Source organism: Urocitellus parryii, chromosome 1 (genome assembly GCF_045843805.1).
Source record: "Urocitellus parryii isolate mUroPar1 chromosome 1, mUroPar1.hap1, whole genome shotgun sequence".
In the NCBI taxonomy this organism is placed as follows: Eukaryota; Metazoa; Chordata; class Mammalia; order Rodentia; family Sciuridae; genus Urocitellus; species Urocitellus parryii.
In genome coordinates this window covers 165603460-165624898 of record NC_135531.1, presented here as the reverse complement: position 1 = coordinate 165624898, position 21439 = coordinate 165603460, and the positions used below count along the sequence as shown (strand labels likewise).

At 43.7% G+C, this 21439-nt stretch overlaps 2 protein-coding genes across 23 annotated transcripts in view; both read left to right on the top strand.

Annotated features, from left to right (window-relative positions):
• The window catches only part of LOC144256697 (tyrosine-protein phosphatase non-receptor type 4-like), an 851727-nt gene that overhangs the window by 534664 nt on the left and 295624 nt on the right, over positions 1–21439 (top strand). The gene's annotated exons all lie outside the window — the stretch shown is intronic.
• LOC144254634 (voltage-dependent calcium channel gamma-like subunit) overlaps positions 10476–21439 on the top strand; it is a 30002-nt gene continuing 19038 nt past the window's right edge. Inside the window, exons 1-4 of one of the 7 annotated variants that reach the window (XR_013343543.1) lie at positions 10476–10861; positions 13348–13431; positions 14738–14851; positions 19487–20361. The gene's annotated coding sequence lies outside the window, so the exon portion shown is untranslated. The other 6 variants (XR_013343541.1, XR_013343545.1, XR_013343540.1 and 3 more) reach the window with 6 other exon arrangements.

Below are 21439 nucleotides of genomic sequence, written 5' to 3'. Positions count from 1 at the left end.
CCATTCAGAATGATGCTGGCCTGTGGCTTATCATAGATTGCTTTTACAATGTTGAGGTATGATCCAGTTATCCCTAATTTTTCTAGAGTTTTGAACATAAAGGGATGCTGTACTTTGTCGAAAGCTTTTTCTGCATCTATCGAGATGATCATATGGTTCTTGTTTTTAAGTCTATTGATGTGGTGGATAACATTTATTGATTTCCGTATATTGAACCAACCTTGCATACCAGGGATGAATCCTACTTGATCATGGTGTATAATTTTTTTGATATGTATTTGAATCCGATTCGCCAGAATTTTATTGAGGATTTTTGCATCAAGGTTCATTAGAGATATTGGTCTGTAGTTTTCTTTCTTTGAAGTGTCTTTGTCTGGTTTCGGAATCAGGGTGATGTTGGCCTCGTAGAATGAATTTGGAAGTTCTCCCTCTTTTTCTATTTCCTGAAATAGCTTGAAAAGTATTGGTGTTAGTTCCTCTTTAAAGGTTTTGTAAAACTCTGCTGTATACCCATCCGGTCCTGGGCTTTTCTTAGTTGGTAGTCTTTTGATGGTTTCTTCTATTTCCTCTATTGTTATTGGTCTGTTTAGGTTGTCTATATCCTCCTGGCTCAATCTGGGCAGATCATAAGACTCAAGGAATTTATCTATGCCTTCACTATCTTCTATTTTATTGGAGTATAAGGATTCAAAGTACTTTCTTATTATCTTCTGTATTTCTGAAGTGTCTGTTGTGATATTGCCTTTTTCATCCCGTATGCTAGTAATTTGGGTTCTCTCTCTTCTTCTCTTCGTTAGCATGGCTAAGGGTCTGTCAATTTTATTTATTTTTTCAAAGAACCAGCTTTTAGTTTTGTCAATTTTTTCAATTGTTTCTTTTGTTTCAATTTCATTAATTTCAGCTCTGATTTTAATTATTTCTTGCCTTCTACTTCTTTTGCTGTTGTTTTGCTCTTCTTTTTCTAGGATTTTGAGATGAAGTATGAGATCATTTATTTGTTGTTTTTTTCTTTTTTTGAGGAATGAACTCCAAGCAATGAATTTTCCTCTTAGAACTGCTTTCAATGTGTCCCATAGATTCCGATATGTTGTGTCTGTGTTTTCATTTAACTCTAGGAATTTTTTAATTTCCTCCTTGATGTCTTCTAAAACCCATTGATCACTCAGCAACCTATTGTTCATTCTCCAGGTGATGCTTGATTTTTCCTTTCTTCTTTTATCATTGATTTTCAGTTTCATTCCATTATGATCAGACAAGATGCATGGTATTATCTCTACCCCTTTGTATTGTCTAAGAGTTGCCCTGTGACATAGTATATGGTCTATTTTTGAGAAGGTTCCATGTGCTGCTGAGAAAAAAGTGTAGCAACTTGATGTTGGGTGGTATAGTCTATATATGTCAATTAAGTCTAGGTTGTTAATTGTGTTATTGAGTTCTATAGTTTCCTTATTTAACTTTTGTTTGGAAGATCTGTCCAGTGGTGAGAGAGGTGTGTTGAAGTCTCCCATGATTATTGTATGGTGGTCTATTAGACTCTTGAACTTGAGAAGAGTTTGCTTGATAAACACGGCTGCACCATTATTTGGGGCATATATATTTATGATTGTTATGTCTTGTTGGTGTATGGTTCCCTTGAGCAATATGAAGTGTCCTTCTTTATCCCTTTTGATTAGCTTTGGCTTGAAATCTATTTTATTAGATATGAGTATGGACACTCCTGCTTGTTTCCGTGGTCCATATGAGTGATATGATTTTTCCCAACCTTTCACCTTCAGTCTATGTACATCTTTTCCTATCAAATGCGTCTCCTGTAGACAGCATATTGTTGGGTCTTGTTTTGTGATCACTATGAATTTCCTTAATGAGAAAAGAGTTATTTGATTTTAATAATATATTAAAACATCATAATTTATTCATTTTTTTAAAAAGTTAGAACTTTATATAAATCCATATAAAATCATCATTCAGAATGGCAAAACAAAATAGAACAATAAATACAAAGACATGTAAAACATATTAATATGATAATAAGATATTTATTTCTACCTAATATTTAAATATGGTGCACAAATTATGTCAGTGACTGATATTAAACTATAATTTTTGCACTACTCTGTGAACACCTTGGGGACCCTGGGACATGTCATGGACATGGGGCTTGGTGGCTATGAATGACATCTTCATGGTGCAGCTTAACTCTGCCTGCAGTTCTGGAGTTGAGCCTGGATGGCTTCATTCACATTAATCAGGATCATTGATTTCCACAGGGTTCCTGAAACAGAATCCAGCAGGGATCTCCGGAGCTCACCAATCCTATCTGTTTATATTTTTCTTCTATCTCTAAAAGGCTTGAATCCAGTTGAAGATGTAAGGAAAAGATAAAGCCACTGTTTTCTGGCTGGGAGGGTTGGTGGGTGGGCCAAGCTGGGAGAGATGCTCCTTCTACCTAGGGGTCTCTGCCAACTACAGAGAGCAACCGCAGTGCAAGGTGACCTTCCCGAGGGGCTCTCAGTGAAAGAGTGGGCTTAAAATTCCAATTGAATGTGCACACACAGGACATTTCACTAAGAGAACGATCAACATACAGCATTGGAGCAACTATATCTATAAAAGTAAAACTATAAAATTATTCTATGCTTAATAAATTCCCTCAGTGATTTAGGTAAGACTTCATGCAAATTCCCTATCAATGAGAGCCACCAGCCAGGGGAGGGTAGCTTGGTGCTCCTCACTGTCTCCATGGGGCTTATGGGCATGTCCATCAGCTTCTGGCTCAGGTCAGCTGCTGGCCTTGCCTTTGTGATGGGAGGTGGGCTTCCTGAGCAGCTTTGGATCCCTCAGTGTAGTGGTACCTTTCTCCACAGAAAAGTCTTTAACTGGGCTTCTCCAAAAATCTACATCATGTCTGATTTTAGGACTATCTGCAAAAGAGTCTCTACAAAAGGGTTCAATGTAGATAAACTTCTTATTTTCATGTTGCCCTATCTTGCTTGGCCACTGGCCAGTAAGAAATCAGCACTCCAGGTGCTGGACACCTCCTTACTAGTTTTTCACAAACGTATCCAGTATAGTGGTTTGTATTAATGTGCAAACAAAGCCTCTGGCCTTGAGCTGGGCTTCACAGAGATGTCTACATTTTTAAGATAAGAGAAGTTACCAGCAGTCTGATTTTACCTGCCAGAGTTTCCTCATCTTCAGCTTGTAGCATCTTAATCATAATCCTTGGGATGGAGCAGGTGCACTTACCTGATCTAAATAGACCAAGTGAGTGAAACTGGCGTTTCCAAAATGGCTCTTCTGATTTTAAAATCAAAGGAGAGTAAATGGTCTTCCTTTCAGAATAAATCTCAAGTCTATTTCTGGTTCTTACATCTTCTTCTGTATTTTTAAGGCCCACAGGTAGGTAAGATCCAGGTGTGGACACACTTGGTAACTGCTTGTCTTCTTGCTGGATTTGACCCATTCCTCCTGTGTTCAACCTTGGACTATTCTCCTACACCAAGTTTTAATACATCGACTTTAAACTCTGATGTTTAAATGCCTCTCAATATCTTCCTAAACCATCAGTGTGGTCCCTGGCCCTGCAGTGTCAGCGTCACACATTAGCTTGTAGAGTCCTCATTTTTAGGACCAGCTTGGACCTACTGAACCAGAAGTTGGCATAGGGCTCAGCTCTCTACACTTTTAACAGCTGAACCTGTGGCACCCCCAAGTTGGAGACCCTATGCTCTATGGGGTCCTCATAGAAGACTTGCTAGGCAGTGTGGTATGGTGATTCTGCCTGGGTTCTCTGGAACTGCCAAAGCACAGCTGCCCCTTGGAGATGTTGCTGGAAGTGTGCACACAGGCATGTTAAGCTGGGCAGGTGGCCCGTCCTCACCTACGTTTTTCCCTGATCTGCTGCTAACACGGATGGCCTGAGTTCCTTGGAACTTTCTGAGCTCTCCTACTTCCCACACCTTCTCATGCTGGACAATGTGTTCCAGAGACCTAATGGGGGGATGAGGTTCTGTGAGTTAAAACTAAGCCAACTCACCATGCTTTGTCTTGAGTAGACCTAAGAAAAGAAAAGAAAGATGGATTGATTGGTAAGACTCACTGGTGCCTGGGGGAGCTGCCTTTCAGGTCACAAGATGCTCTGCAGATCCAGTTAGATGCCAGGTCCCCAGAGGATTTCTTTCTGTAGTTGAAGGAGCCCAGACATGTCCACATTCCTGTCTTCTCCAACTAAAGAGAGCAGGGTGCAGGGAAAAAAAAGAAGGCAAAAGAAAAAAAGCAACACTTTAATCCAGGAGTGGAGTTCAGGGCTTTTACTCCCAAGCCCAATGTTACAAGAAAAGCAGCTTTACCTGCTCTCGTGCAGACTCTTTGGTGCTTTAACCATTGTGAAGTGAGTGGCCCAGTGGCAACAGCTCTATTCCACAGCTGTGCCTTCCTCACCTCTGCTTCCAGGCTCTGCTTCACACCAAATGGAACCTAAGCATTAGGCAGAGGATCCCATGCCTCCACCCCAGCTCCAGCTGTTCCCTAATCCACTTCCTCCTCCTGGGAATCGACATCTGACAATGTTGCATATTAATGAGTCACACACAGTTTGTCTGTTTATGTATGGCTCATTTTCTATGTAGCATTTTTAAAGTTTATCTCTATTAGAGAATATAACAGAACTTGTTTTTTGTGTCTGAATACTATGCCATATTTGTTCATCTATTCATATGACCATGGATGCCTGGGATGCTGATGCCTGTGGCTCTTGTGAGTAATGTCACAATGGATGCTCAAGGGCGAATGACCCCTGTTGTTGACTGTGGGCACACACACTGAGGGGGGTGCTTGGTCTTGGATAATTCTGTGCACAGCTTTTTGAGGAAATGCCAAGCTGCTTTTCACCAAGACTGCAGCATTTTAAATCCCATTAGCAATGTGTAGGACACAGAAGGAGGAAGAGGAGCCAAGCCTGATCCCTCTTTAGCAACCTTCTCAAGGGAACTAGCAATGAGTGGCGTGAGAACCACGTCACACCCTCAGTGACCTAAGGTCCTCCCATTAGCCCAGCTAAGAAGTCTGACCACCTTTCTGTTGTACAACCCTGGGGACCAAGCAGAACACAATGGGCCCTGGTAGTAACCAGACCAGGTTCCAACCACTGCAGCATCCCTGGACTGGACACGCCAGCCACCAGGAAATTTAGAAAGTGGGAAACATTACTTCCCCCATGGGAAATAGAGTCACACCTGTGTTGCCTGTGCCCTTGACTTCTCCAGACACCTTGACACATGGACGATTCTCAATTAATGCACGCTAAGGAATGAACGCCCACATTTCAGCATGAATATAGATGTTCCTTGATAAATCAGTCATTTTTGACTTGAGGGTCTCACTGTGTTGCCAGGTTAGTCAAGCCATCCTTCTCCTTAGCTTGCAAAGCGGGGGCCACAGGTTGCACCACCACACCTGGCTCAAATAATTCTTTTTTATTTTCTAAATTTTGTTTCTGATTGTTTTCCATAGGTAATGCATGATAGATAGACAAACAGACAGACACATGCATCCATAAGGGGTTCTAGTTTCTGAATGCAATTATTTAAGTGACGGATCTGAAAACAATCCCACAAACACACATGTACCTTTCATGACGAGGTGGCTGCCTTGACCAGAAAACCTGTCATCTGAGAAAGACGCAGGCCAGAAGGTGAAGGTGAATTCTGTTTCCTGTTCAGGTTATTTTTTCTCAGTTTTAATTCTGAAGACTGCCCCTCATCCACTCCTGACTTTCTTGCAAATCTTCCACAGCAGTCCTTCGGTCTGTCCCCACTCACCTTTGTCTTTCCTGGCGAGAAGGAACACAGCACAGATGGCTGCAGCGAGGATCAGGACAGAGATGAGCACGGCCAGCACCACCATCCAGGTGCAGGAGCTGGGGAACAAGCCCTCTGCAAAACAGGACACTCTCTCAGGGTCCCTGGACCACGTGTCCTTCTGGGGACACTGTCAGGAAGGGCCCAGTTTCCTAGTCCAGGCCCCTCTCCTGGTAATCCGAGGAAACAGGGACCCTGAAGAGACTCCTGCTGCCCTGCGACTCCAGAGGTAAGGAGACACAGAGGATTTATTTTAAAAATTGTAAGAAATTTTAAACACAGTGAAGATACAAAACCAATTCATCAGCTACCTAGGTACTAAGAACATTTCTTAAAATCAACACAAAATTCTATATATCTATGGGGTGCCATGTGAAGTTTTGATACACATATGCAGTGTTTAGTGTTCAAATTGGGTTAACATTCATCTCTCTTCAAATAGTATTTCTTCTTGGTGAAAGCATACAAAAACCTTTCTGCTAGCTTTTTAAAACTACCATGTACTTCATCATTATCTATTGTCACTCTACTGGACAACAGAACACCCAGACCAATTCCTTCTTTCTGACTTCTTCCCCATTGACCACCTTTCCATTATTATTTAACTAACATTAGCATCTCTGGGTTTGTGGCTTGTAATTATTTTTTAATAAGTAATATCTTCAAAAGCACCACGTTTCTCCTTCTATCCACTTCTCCCACTCTACTAGGTCATCCCTAAGGGACTTTGTCATGAGGCCTCTCTATGCAATTAACTTTTACATATATGTATTTGTGATTCTAGTAACAATGCAGAGGAGTCCTGGGAGCTTCCCTGGGATCAAGGAGGGGCTGTGATGGTTTTGGCAAATAGGTTTCCTGTTCAAGGCTCTAGAAACAGAATTCTACTTCCCCTCAGGGCCTCTTCTGGAATGGCCATGGCCAGCAGGTCAAAGTGACTATTGGGCAAATATTTTAACAATGGGTCAGTTCAAGAGAAGCATCAAGGCCACTCATTGAAGGCCTCTATTTAACTATAAAGCACTGTATACTTGGAATTCTGTAAGAGAGTACATCACTAACTACACACCAAATTTAATAAATATGTGAGTTGATAAATGCTAATTAGCTTGATTAGGGCAATCACTTCACAATGCATGTGCATATCGATGTCACCTGTCATACCTTACATAGGGGACCTTTACTGCAAACACCTTTTACTTAATAAGATTGGTTCAAAAAAGGCCTTAGGACACTATTGTTGATGGAATACCTTGATCTAAATCTTAGCAAAAGGCTTATAAGTGAATCAATTGGGAAACTATCACTCATAAATTAATTGCTTCCAACATAAATATGAAGAACTACATTCTTTTTCTGTTTTATCTTCCACATTTTCATTTTCAAAAACTCTGTATTACTATAATTTTTGCTGCTCTAATCCCAGCTCATCATTTCCTGTTAAATGTCTATTCCTTTCTCCACTGTATAGTTCTGAGCAGGAGGCTCTATCCCTTTTCTCTCCTCTGAATTTATGTTATTAAGATTAATACTTTTTTAAAAAGTAATTTACTCCTCTGACATTAGTGCTTGTCTTCTTCATGATTCCAACTTTTCAAACAAATGTGACTTCCCAGACTAAGGCACAAAAGAGTGTTGACCCAAAGTCCTTCCTCAGTGCTGTGCTAAGGAGGAGGAATATGAAAGAGGAATAAAGAAGAATATTATGAAATAAGCCCAGTGTCTTCAGGGGCTTACCCTCCCTTGATGACGTGCATGACCAAAAACACGCACAGTGAGTGGGAAACTTGGTACAAATGCCTCAGGCAGGGCTTCCCAGAGGGGACGATGCCTCTGTCTGGACATGCAGGTGTGGCATCCAGCTGGGTACAGGGAGGAGGATGGAACAGGAGGGTGAATGTTCAGAGTCCTGCTGTGGACCTGCAGGTGGGCAGAGAGGAGGTAGCAAAAGGTGACCCTGCAGGGGCCAAAGCAGATGGGGTGTCAGGAGCACCTCTGCAGACTTGCAGACCTCAAATCCAGACATTTCCTATTAAGGGACTGTGCACTGAACCATCTGGGCAGACTTCATGCCTGTGCAGTCGCTGTGGGAGGGCATAGAGCCTGTGAAGTCTTTCTGTGCTGGTGGCATGACTGCATCAGCTAACCTCATAACACTCTCTGGGGGAACCCTCTTATTCCTGCTCCCTAACACCTGGGCACTGGGAACAGGAAGGTCAATCTCACCCAAGTCTGCAAAGCTGGAAAGCGACATGGAGAGGATCCCCTCAACTCGTCAGATGTCATCTGCACTGCACTTGTTGGCAATGGTTTCCCTCAGCTGAGTGCTCAGAGGAGAGCACTGGCAGTGTCCTACAATGCTCCCTTACTCTCTGAATGCTTTTGCACAGGCAGATATTCATATTCTTGTGAAATAAACCAATGACACTTCTTTGCCATGGAGAGAATTATAAAACAGGACAGAAGACATGTTTTCCTAGCTCTCTGGGTAGGAGGAGTTGCAAACTGGTGAATGGCTGCATCCTTCTGGGTTGTCCATGGCGAGCCTTTGCTACCCACACTCTCTCTCTCAATGGCCAGATCTCAAGAATATGATGCGGAGGGCACTGACCTGCTAAGGAGACACACACTCCCTTCTGAGTGTTGAGGACTGTGTTCCTTGTGAAGCAGGACACGATTGCCCTTGAGCTCTTGTCCACTGTGATAAAGGTTTGCATTCCAAACAAGCCGTCTCCATCTGTCATCTTAGTATCTGAGGCTGGGGTCAGGTGCTGGTTCATAACAAATCACCACAAATGAGTTTGCTTGAAACAACAGAAGTTGTTTATTTATCTAGATTTATTTACATTTCTGGAGGCCTTCAGTTCATATGGAAGAGTTAGAGCTGTGTCCTGATGGGTTTAATAAAGATGGGCTTGTGTTTAGGTATATTCTAAAAATACAGAGCTCAGTTAGCAGGACTTTGTAGAAACATGGCGTCAAGGTTCCAGATTTTCTGGGGATAAGAGAGTAAGGTGGTGCTCTGAGTCAGGCCACTGTCCCCTGTGTTACCTATTTTGAGAATCTGAGATATTAACTCTGAGACCATCCTGGGGGGAAACCCATGGTTTTTGCTAGTGCAAAGAGACTGAGGATATGACTTGACACCAAGGCTTTAAGTGGTATTTTCTCTCTCCTAGAGGAGAATTTCAACATCTGCCTGCGGCTCCCGCAACATGTTAGTCCATGTGCTTAGACATGATGAAGAGAGGCATAAGTACTTTTTAAACTCAAGTTCCAGGTCATTCCTGTCTGCTTTCCAGTCATGGGAAATGTTTGCCCACCTTTCAAAAAAAAAATAAAAAATAAAAAATTATTTAAAATTTAAATCATCCATTGTTGTGAAACTTTTGATAATTAAAACACTGTCTATTTGAACGTAGACTGGAACAAATGGTTGGCAAAGTGTGAACTGGAGGGTGCAGTTGGCATCTGGGAATGTGGGAGGGAACTGGAATTTCAGGTGTCTGCTGCCAGCCTTAGGAGGAGCCAGGTTCCAGAATGGAAAATGGATTTGATACTGTTCCCTGCACATTTAGGAGTGTCTATAGGACTCACAGATTAATCCTGTGGAGAAAAGAGGGACAGACTGGAACCCCTAAGGCCAAATGTCACAGTCAGAACACACCTGGGTCCAGATCCCTCCCTGACCCTTCCCTTCTCACCACACACTCTGGGAGCATCAGGGCACATAAGCTGCACAGATCTGAACCAGTGACCTCGCCAACAGGGAGAAGAAAAAGAGGACAGGGACCTGCTGCCCAGCTCACCCATGGGACAGAGGTCAGGGAGACCGCCCAAGCTGAGACTCGGTCGAACGCTCTGCAGCTGATCTCAGGGACCCGCGGCCCATCCGACCCCACAGACCCCTGGGACAGGGGTCAGGGCCCAGGGCCACCCGCCAGGGCGGACAATGCCATCCTCCGCAGCGAACCACCGGGACTCGCTCTCAGTCCGTCCGGAGGGACCAAGGGTCTGGAGTCCAGGGCCAGCCGAGGGGGACTCATTAACACGCTCTGCAGCTGACCCGGAACCCTCCTCCCAGCCTACCCTGCGGGACCAGGGGAGAGGCCCCAGGGCCAGCCGCCGGCCGGGACTCGGTAACGCAGTGTGCAGCTGACCAGGGGACCCGCCTCCCAGCCCACCCGGCGGAACCAGGGGACAGGCCCCAGGGCCACCCACCGGCCGGGATTCGGCCCGCTCCGTCGCTCACCCGCACGCCAGGTCCCGCCATTCCTGTGCCCCTGGCGATCCCTGGCCGCACACTCTCCGTTTGGGCTCCGGGGTCACCTGCCGTCCTCACGAAGGAACTTCGGCCACCCGATCTCGTGGGGGTCTCTGGCTGCGACGGGAATCCGTACCCAAGACACGCGACCTGAGGAGGAAGGAGCGGAGCCGCGCGGTAGAGCGAGGAAAGCCCGAGACTGCGGAAGCCCGCCCTTGCCCCGGCTGCGCGCCTGATTGGACAGCGCCGCCCTGAGGGACAGCCTCCAGGCCCCGCCCCCGCCTGAGGGACAGCTAACGTAACCAATCCCTGATGAAATAGGCCCAGCCCTTTTGAGGCAGTACCTCCTCCCGGGCTGGGGCCTGACCCCACAGGTAATGCCTGTGCGCTCCTGGGGCAGCCCGCGGCGTCTGAACAAGACCCACGGGGACGGCGGTATGTAGAATTCGGTGCTGTGCACACGGGAGCCACCGAGGAGCGTGTTAAGACCTTAAGTCACATGACCTTCCTGCCCTGGGTTCAGGGTGGGCCTGAGCCCTGGAAAGGAGAGCCGTTCAACTGAAATGAAGTGCTCAGTAAGTACCTTTGACTTTTCTGAAGGCCACGTGAAAATGTTCAAAGGAACAGGTGAAACTACCCGGCACAGCTCAGCCGTACAGTGCTTTTCTGGCAAATCGAAGCCCTGGGTTCCAGCCCAGCAAAAACAAGATGATTCAGAAAACAAGAGAGAAAGTCACAGGTGAGGTTGGTTGTGATGTCTTTAATGCAGTATATGTAAAATGACATTGATGAACTATGCAAACAGTACAATGAGGTATTGCTACTAATAACATGTCTTTATGGTGCTACTCGTTAGGACAGTGCTCAAAGAAATCTCTGGAGACAGAATCTCACGCTCAAAATGCAAAGTTTATTGACAAGAAGAACTTGCCCGTCCAGTAGAGTGGCACAACATAACACATTTATTTGAATAGGGTTTTTGTAACTTTTTAACAAGGAGCAAGAGCAAGCTAGAAATGACTTTGGGTGCGGGTGGCTGGGTAATAACAGATTTTTGTATTTAGGGACCTTTGGGTAGGGGGCGTTATGGGAACAGGGCATTTTAAGTTTCTTTTTCTTGGCATCTTATGTTATGGGAACAGGGAATCTTAAGTTTTTTCTTGGTAGTTCTGAGGCTCAGAACCAAAATGAGTTACTACTGTCCAGGGGTCTAACACTTCAGCCTTTTATTTTATAATGATAAAGGGTATCATTCCTCCTGGCTTGTTTGAGCTCAATAGGGGCAAAGAATGGTTTAGGACAGATCTTCAGGGGAGGGGCTATATTGGCTCATAAGGAGCTAGTTTATAGTCTGATTAGTGAGTGCCTTTACTGGATCTTGTAGAAATTTCTTTAGGCACCTATTTAGATAAGATCCTACGCTGAGAGCTCCATGATTATGTAAGGAGGAGGTCCTTCAACGGGAGTAGCCAGGGAAGAGATTCCTGGGTCAAGGCTGCTGCTGCTTCTGCTGAAACATCTGGATGCTCTCCTGGAGCTCTAACAGCATTCCTCTCCTAAAAAAGACACAAGTGCCTCCCTTCTTTGCCAGTATTAGACCAATGGCTCTCCTATGTCTGATGTGTGGTGTTATTGGAATGGGTAGACTTTCTGGGTTTAAGTGTCAGTTTAAGAAGTAAGGAAAATTAAGGTATGCAAGCCAGTTTATGAGTCTCGCAAGGGATGAAAACCTCAGAAGTTAGGGGATTCAGGGCTGTGGGACAAACGTAAATATGCATTCTAAGTTTTTTTTTCTCTTTTAAATTTTATTTATTTATTTATTTTAGTTGTTGATGGACCTTTATTTTTTATTTATATGCAGTGCTGAGAATTGAAACCGAGTGTCTCATATATTTGAGGCAAATACTCTACCACTGAGCCACAGCCCCAGCCCCATTCTAAGTTTTATTTAAAATAATTATTGTTTTTCCTCTAAAATGTCCATATGTGGCTGTGTTTGAGTCTGAGACAGGAGAATCGTGAGTTCTAAGCCAGCCTGAGTAACTTAGCAAGGCACTAAGCAACTCTTCGAGATCCTGTCTGTAAAATACAAAATAGGCCTGGGGATGTGGTTCAGTGCCCCTGAGTTCAATCACTGGTGTCCCCCTCCAAAAAACAACAACAACAGTTTCTCTAAGTAACAAATACAAGAAAATTATTTTGCTAGGTAAGAATGAATCAATGTTTTAGACTTAATTTCCTGTCAGTACATCAAAGTTTAAATAACTGACTGTGCTAACAAAAGACCCAGACAAATGCAAACCTCAAAATCAGCTCAGGTTTTTTTGTTTGTTTATTTTTTCCTTCCTGATTTGTGAAGTTTGCTGAGTGTGTAAGGGAAGGGAAAATTGGGGATGAGAAACAGTAGTCTCTTTTCAAGCCAAAGTAACCCTTGGTATAGATGCTTTTTACTGTCCACGTGGTATAAAACCATAAGAGTTTAGCATATAGTTGATATGAGGTCCTTCAGAGGGCTGTTGGAGTCAGGTCTTGGGCTCAAAGCATTTGTGCAACACTAAGGAGTCGCCCCAGCCAGATGCTCTCAGTCACTTGGAGCCGCCTGGCTGCCACCCGCAGCAAACCTTTCCCACCCAGCGGTGGATATTTGTCCCCTAAGGCTGCTGGAGGTAGCTTCAGGCCCAAGACCTTCACACTGCACCAGAGTGACCACCTCTGGCGGAATTCAGTTGTCTTGGGCTTGTAGCCTCTCACTTTTACCCAATCTCTCCCACATCAAGGGGACAGCAGAGGACACGGGCAACCTACGATGACAGGGTGGAGAAATGCAGGGTAAGATTCAGTCGGATCCTGATGCCCCGGCTCTCGCTGGCTCTTCCTTCCGCTTCCACAGCACAGCTTCTGTGCGGTTGCCTCCGGAGGAAGTGAAGAAGCTTGAATCAGGACGAGAAGAGCATTGTGGGAAGCCATTCTCGCATGTGATTGGGCACCTCCGTGATTGGGTGTGAGGCGTTCTGGCTAAACTGTGTTGGAACTAATCCCCACCCTTTCCAGATGCGAGAGCCTGTGGGGGTGTGACTGACCATTGACCCTGAGTCCAATCACTGATCCTGACCTTGGAATGCTGTCCCCCTCTACCTTCATTGGATGGAATTTTCCCCTGAATTTCTTGTTCCCCAATAAAAGGCCACTCCCTGGCATGCTCTCTATCTATCTCTCTCCTGTTAGTCCTGAGTAAGCCTCGCTGCCCCACTGGGTGGTTCGAGGCAGGAGCCAGAGGGAAGGCCGTCTCAGACCTGGTCAAAGAAAAAGGTAAATTGAGTTTGTGTGTTTATTTTGATCTCACTAGTTAACTTCTATGTTTCGAACCTCCTGTATGAAGCCAGCGTGCTGGTCGCACGGTGGAGAGCATCATCCTGGAGGAGGGCAAGGAGGTCCTGCTAGGTGAGGTGGCCAGACTGGACATTCCTACACCACCTTTGTCAAGGTGCTCCAGACAAGGACGGCTGCTATGCCCTCTATGACGTGAGCCAGGAGACCCAGGAGAGCAAGAAGGAGGACCTGGTATTTATCTTCTGGGCCTCTGAATCTGCACCCCTTAAGATCAAAATGATCTATGTCAGGTCCAAGGACGCCATCAAGAAGAAGCTGACAGGGATCAAGTACAAATTACATGCAAACTGCTATGAGGAGGTCAAGAACCGCTGCACCCTGGCTGAAAAACTGGGGGGCAATGCCGTCATCTCTAGAGGGCAAGCCTTTGTGAGCCCCCTCCAGCCCCCTGCCTGGAGCATCTGGCAGATCCCAGCAGAGGGAGGGCATTCCCTTTACCCCAGTTGCCAAACAGCCCCTACCCCCCACCCCCTGAACCTTCCTCCTCCCTCCATCCCTGACTGTTCTGGCCTTCCCAAACTGCTTTTGATCTTCTATTCCTCTTGGGTTGAAACAGACCAAGTCTTCCCCCAGGCACCCAGTTTGGGAGAAGCTGTATTTTTTTAAGGATACCCCTATTTCCCACCTGTTTCTCCCCTATCCCATGCTGCCAACTTCTAAAGGCAGTAGTGACTCTGTGCTTGTCTGTTTAGTTCTGTGTATAAATGGAATATTGTGGAGATGATCCCTCCCTGTGCCAGGTGGTTACCCTCCCTTTTCTCTTGGTCTTGACCATTCATGGAAGCAGGACCAGTAAGGGACCTTCAATTAAAAAATAAAAAAAAAATTTAAAAAAAGAGAAAAATGCAGAGAGTTAGAGATTCAGCCAAAGCCATGTGAGCAGTGGCTGGAGGGGCTCCCAGCCTTCAGAGGACCTTAGCGGTGCTAGACGATCACAGTCACTTTCTAGGCCTCATCAGCTGTTTAACTGACCACGGAGAAACGAGCTGTGTTGCAGGAAGTAATAAATATTGCCTTTCTCTCAACTCTGGTTGGGGAACCAATCCCATCAGAAACACAAACTTTTGAGATTCTCCTTTTGCAATTTACTAAAACATTCATAATTTGTCTGCATTCTTAGTTTTATCCTCTGTTTTGGACTTTAACACAAGAATATTACTTTATTTTCTGATTTTCCATGCTAAAGTATATTTCCATACCTATAACTTTCTTTTATCTTTTTTAGTTTCAGATCTTTCTTCTGGTGTCCTGCTGTTCTTGCACACCAGAGGCCGTGCCTTTTGGCACCTTCAACTTATTGCCTGACTGTTCAGACTCCTTACCATGTAACTAAATACATGTGAGTACAGAATCTCTTTCATTCACTTTAACTCTGACAGACCAACTTCAATTGTAAGATTGTATGATTATCCAGAAAACCATTTAAAGGCCAGATAGTGACAGTGAAACAAGCCCACACCTATAGTGGCCCATTCAGCCAGTTTTAAGGGGCTATTAATAAGATCCATGTAATATGGCATACATCCTAAAGGGCTAGTAAAAGATATGAAAAGCAGATAAGCAAAACAGAAACCAAAACCAAAGCTGACAGGTTTTAAAAAAAAAAATCTACATACAAATTTCTTCCTTAGCTTGGATAGTGAAGGGACACAGGGCAGGTGGAGGAGTGAGAGCCTTGCAGCTGTCTTAGATGCCTCTTTCCACTCATTGTTGACATGATTTCCAGAGTCAAAAGTCCAAGAGTATTGACCTTGAGAGACCTAAATTCTAGTTAGAATATTGGAGGACTCTGGAGTTTAAATAAAATAATAGAATTTTATAATTCTGTATTTTTTTAGAACATGCATGAATGTAAAATTTTAACCCTTAATCATCTTGCCCTTAATGAAGACCAGAAATAAAGCAATCCTATACTTTCCATTGAACAACAATTTATAAAAATCACATTTATAATGTTTATCCCGTCTATGTTAAATGTGATTTATCTATTTTAACTTAGGTTACTCATGAAAATTAAATTTAGTTAACATTTTAAGTCATCTTTTTTGTTGATGAAAATTCTAGAAGAAGCAATGGACATTATACTTAAAACATTTAATAGAAAGTGATGTTTTTCATTGTCTGATCATTTGGGAAAAGAGTGTGGATTAGTGATTTTAATGACATCATTACCTTTATTTTTTTATCCAATTGAAATTGAACTTTTGAATCACATGAATCAAAGGTATTTGATCCATTTTTGAATTCTAGTTTATGAGCACTCAATATGTTGGTTTTGATACATATATACATTAGACAAGCCAGTACACAGAACAAAAAAGCAAAGGCCTTATAGTTTTTGTTTTTAATATTTGTTAAATTGTCAATGGACCTTTATTTATTAACTTATTTATATGTGGTGCTTAGAATTGAACCCAGTGCCTCACACTTGCTAGACAAGTGCTCCACCACTGAGCCACAATCCCAGCCCAAGGCCTTATAGTTTTTAAAAATTTATTAGATTAAGAGTCAACTCTTGTAAATTGGCCTCTGAATAAAGCAGAGTGTTAAAAAAATATTTTTGATGGATAAAATTGGTCTGATCATAAATTTTAACTTAGGCACATAGAATCAAAATAATAATAAGTTCAAGGGGCTGGGGTTGTAGCTCAGTGGTAGAACTCTTGCCTAGAATATATGAGGCCCTGGGTTCAGTCCTCACTCAGCACCACATAAAGATAAATAAATAAAATAAAGGTATTGTATCCATCTATACCTACAAAAATATGTATATTAAAAAATAATGAGCTAAAAAGAATTTAAAAAACAAGTTTCCTAGAAAAAATGATACGGCCATGAATTATTTCAATAAAGCAACAGGAGAGAAGGAGGAGAAAAAGAGGGAGAAAGAGAAAGGAGAGAGAGGGAGGGTGGAAATTTGAAGTTAAAGAGACATTCTTTTTTCCTTAGTCTTAGGCTCCCCTATTGAGCCTGCCATTTTCATTCCTGTGCTGGCTTCAGAGGGGTCTTGGCCAGGGAAATTGCTGCCTAGGGCTTTTAAACCTTATTTTTTTCCAGTTGGTAATTAGGCCAGGTTTGGATACAGAAAATTATAAAACATTATTTCCCATTACCTTTGAGGAATGAGGTTGTTAGGTCACGCTATATTTGGTGATTGAGTGAAGGAAAAAAAGTTTGGCAGTAGGAACCTCACACAACCTTGTCATTTTGCAATAAGTAAATTCTTTTTTAAACTTTGGAGAATTTTTGATCAAAGGTTTCTTACTTGAGCCATTGGTGCAAGTTATCTGGTTTATTTTGTGGCCAAATTTGAGAACTGAGCCTATTGGCATATTTAATTTGAGATCAGTATGGTAATAGAGTGTTTTAAAATTGGCAGAGAGAAAACCTAAGGGCTTGTTTGGGAGAATTGACTGAGTAGTCCCATCTTTGGAGAGGCTTGGGGAGGAGAATAGAGGAGAGGATTAGATAAATATCATGTCAGGTGAGATCATAGGACTATGTCAGATATTGGATTTTTGGTGAAAGAATCAGGATATGTGGTATAGGATCTGAGGTGTTTTGGGTCCAGGAGAGGTCAGAGAGGGAGAAAGGGATATGGACTCTGATAATCCCCCCATCCAGCAATTTTCCTAAGGGAGAAAACAGGAATGGGCTGGGAAGATTGGGAGGGAAGCTGTCCATGACATCAGGTATGTGGAGGGCTAGGAAAATCCATATTGGGTGGGTGCTGGGGTGCAGAGTGCTAAGGATGGATATGGGCATTAGGTGGGGGTGACAGATAAGGAGGAGACTCCTTTTCTGGATCAAAAGCTGGGAAAGCCTTAGTATCATGGGGTGGAGAATGGTCCTTAGAGGGCTTAGTGACCAGGAAAAGTTGAACAGGTGAACAGGAAGAGCACAGAGGGTTTAAACAAAGGAAAGAAAAGGCCAGAGCATGGATAAGTTTGAAGTTATCTAAGTCCCTAAGAATGTCAGGGTTGAAAGTGCCATTATGTGGCCTTTAGAGCCATTGTCTAAATTATAATGAGGCCATGCTTGGTTGCGGTAAAAAAAAAAAAAAAAAGAGTTTGGTGCCTTTAGGTCTGGAGCCAAACGGAGAGGCTTACAGTGAGTTACAGATACCCTAAAAGGGAGGAAGGGATGGGGGATTTTGATGGACTTTTAGGTGAGCCTAAAAACTAGGAAGAGGAGAGCTAAGCATCCTTGCATCTCTGAGTGCTAGTAGAATTAATGGAAGCAGCCCAGGGAGGTTCATCACTCATTTCTGAGAATCCCAGACTGGGCACCAGTGGAACCCTGTTCCAGAGCGATGTCCATGTGAAGGTCTAGATGCAGCGCTGGAGTTCCCACCACAAGAGAGAAAAAGTAGACTCCACACCCAAGAGAAGAGGAGACTCACCAGGGGATAATCCATCTGGGGATTAACCACCCAGTGTTGGATGAGTAGCTAGAGTGCTCTGAGGAGAGAGGAGATTCCCTGAGAGATTTGAGCACTCTGAAGTAGCAAGAGCAAGCTAGAAAGGGCCATGGGTGCAGCAAGCTAGAATTGACCTTGAGTTCAGGTGGCCAAGCAATAACAGATTTGTATTTAGAGACCTTGTGGGAGAGGTTATGGGAATAGGGTTGTTAAGTTTCCTTTTCTTGGTAGTTTTGGTTCCGGGTGAAGATAGAGTCCCAGAACAAAAATGGAGTTACTAATGTTTAGGGACCTAACACTACTGTTGCAGGGGACAAACCAGGCAAGACAGCAAATAGGTATAGGAAGCAGATTTTTATTTAGCTATAGCCAGATTCATAGGGCAGCTTTCACTGTAATCAATCAATCCCCCTGAACCCCAAGTTCAGGTAGTTTCAGAACTTTATACCCAGCATGTAAGGGGAAGAGCTCAGAAGTTCCCAGTCTGCATAAGTTGACATAAAAGCAGCTGTTTCTTTCACTGTTCTGGGCAAGTTAACCCTTCAAAAATAACACCTGAGAACAGGAGAGCTTCTTCTCCCCTTTCTTTCCTCTGCCTGCCAGCTGTTACCATGGAACCCAATTGGTAACTTTTCTTATCTTAGAAATGTAGTCATCTCTGTGAAGCTCAGTTCAAGGCCAGAGGCCTTGTTAAAGGATTTTTTTTTTTTAATCACACTTTGTATTTGCAAACACACTTTTACAAACTACTATACTGGATGTTTGTAAAAACTAGTAAGGGGGCATTCGGTACCTGATCTCTTCCAGGCCAGTGGCCAAATAAAATAGAGCAATAGAAGTATAGGAAGTTTAACTATGTTGGAACCTTTTATCTCCTTTGGGACCGCAGCCATTATTGGGTGTTGACTGAGGTGGCCTCATGGGTTCTTCCAGAGCATTTCCGTATACATGACCTGGCTAGATTGGCTGGATTGGCTTTTGACCTTAGCCCCACCTAATGATTTAACCTGAAATCTGCCTAGGCCCTTAGTATTAGTTATGTAACTGCTCCTTATTGGTTCTCGCTACTGTCTCTTCTTACTCCCTCCTTCTATCACTATATAACCTTGTCCCTAACACAATAAAGTTGAGATTGCTGCACCTTCACAGTTGGCTCAACTCCTGGCTCAATGTGGTTTGTTCCCAATCTTGGGTGGGGACTGGGCTGCAACACTTACCCTCTTGCTCAGCCCCTCGGAGACAGCAGGCTGATCCCGCCTGTCTCCCATGTACCTTTGTTGCAAGGAGCAACATAACTACATTGAACTTTTTGTAGAGACTCTTTTGCTGATAGTCCTGAAATCAATTATGGTGAAGATTTCTGGAGAAGCTTAGTTATGACCTTCTCTAGAGAAGGGGGTGCCAATACACTACTTCTTCAAATTTTTTCTAATCTCTCAGTAGCTCAGTGCAGACCAGCCACAGTCCATGTGCTCAGGAGCCCAACTTACTCTTTGTGGCTGCCACATCACAGGTGCATTTCTGAGGTTTGTGACCCCCTGATATCTGTTGCAGAAAAGGACCTGCAACACACACCCACTTTTGTGCTACAATGAGGGAACATCCCTTTCCTGCCAGTAGCTCTCCTGCTCTCCAAGGAACACAGAAGCACAGCCCCCAGAAGAGAACTGGAGCTGCAGGCAAAAAAATCTCCACTGGTTGACCACAGCTTCCCACCTGCTGGTTAATGATGGCCCAGCCCCTCCCAGAGATCACAGAGCAAAAAAGGAAAGGGGGAACCCTAAGTCTTCAGCTGTGTCTTCAGTTGACCTCCACTGGTTAAATGTGCAGGGAGGAGATTAAAGGAACACTTACTTTCTATTTTGATCTTGGCTCTAATCTTCAGGCTGTGGTTGTGTGTTTCCTGCTTGCATATGTGGAGTGCTCTGTGACTATCAATCGCATGTATAGATGTAATAAGAAATACACCATCTAATAAGAAATACAACCTTAAACAAGGGGAAGATAAAATCAGTGCCTTTGGGCTTCCTCTTGGCCAAGTATCTCGTAGTCAACAAGTTGTTGAATCCTGGCCTTGCATCTGCACTGGGTCTATGTGTCAGGTACCCCTGAATGCAGAAGAAACCACTCCAGAACTTACCAGCTCATGACTGGGCTGGTCAGCAATCTGGGCACAGTGGGGCCCACTCAGGCCTGTGTTGACCAGGCAGCTCTGCTTCTGGGGAGAACTGGCTGTTGGCTGGGGCACCTTGGTCCTCTTCCCCATGGTATCTCCTCCTCCATAAGCAACACAGTCTTTGTGTTCATGGAGACAGAGGGATCTGGTAAGAAGACCAAAAGCACCCAAAACTTTTGATCTAAGTTGCAGAATGATACACTGTCATATTCATTGTATTCTGTTGGATGTAATAAATAAACTGTGACCATAACAGTATTGGTTTTTGTTGTGCTTTAATATTAGCTACCTTTCCATTTATTTAGATCTTCTTTGATTACTTTCTACTTTCTGTCTTCACTTTCTGGTGGACAGGTCTTAACCTTCTGTTGTAAAATGCCGCAGTCTGGCTGGGCACAAAATCACAAGCCACTCACAGCCTTGTAGATTCAAACAGCAATTCTTTATTCCCGAACTCACACCGGCACTCTACACTTTCTGGGGAAATTCACGTTCTCTGCAAAATCCACTTCTGAATCCCAAATACTCTGGGAGCGGGCATGCCTGAGGCAGCAGGATATGCCCTATTCCCAGCAGGGTACACCTTAAACCTGGAACTGCCTTAAACCCAAGGAGCGGGATACTCCCTATTCCCAGCAGGATACAACCTAAACCTGGATCCGCCCTAATCCAGTAGGATCCTCCTTAAATCCGGATCCACCCTGGTCCTTGAGCAGGGTCACCTTTCTCAAACATACATGCAATGTCACTGCAAATGTCCAAGGCAAGTCCATTTCCACGAGTCCTTTCTCTAAGCAACATGGGGTACGCTGGCAAGGAAATTTCGATGCATCATTCCTACTTGGCAATGGCTCTCAGCAGTAAAATTCATTTCTAAGTATATTTTTATACAATTTATACTATTATATTACAATATAATAGAAGTGCTTCTTGTTTTCATTTTCCAGTGTAAAAATCTTCTATTTTTCCCCCAACATTGCCCTCTTTCAGCAGGAAGCAGATTGGAGATATCATCACCATTTTCCCATAGAAATGGAATGTAAAAATTGATAGTGGGGAAATACAACAGTGTCCCACTTTGGCTTTGAATGTAGCCCTTGCTACTCTTCCACGGCAACTTTTTTTTTTTTTTAAATGGAAATTTTCTTTCTTTTCCTCTCTCTCTGCTCCTACCTAATCTCAAATCTCAGGGGGAAACAGGATTACTTTTCTTTTCCATCTGGGCAGGTTTATCAATCCTTGAGTACACACCCCCCCATAGGAACAAGTAATCCAGACTTTGGGAATGGTACCAGAAGATCTCAGAAATGACTATCTCTCAAACTAACTAG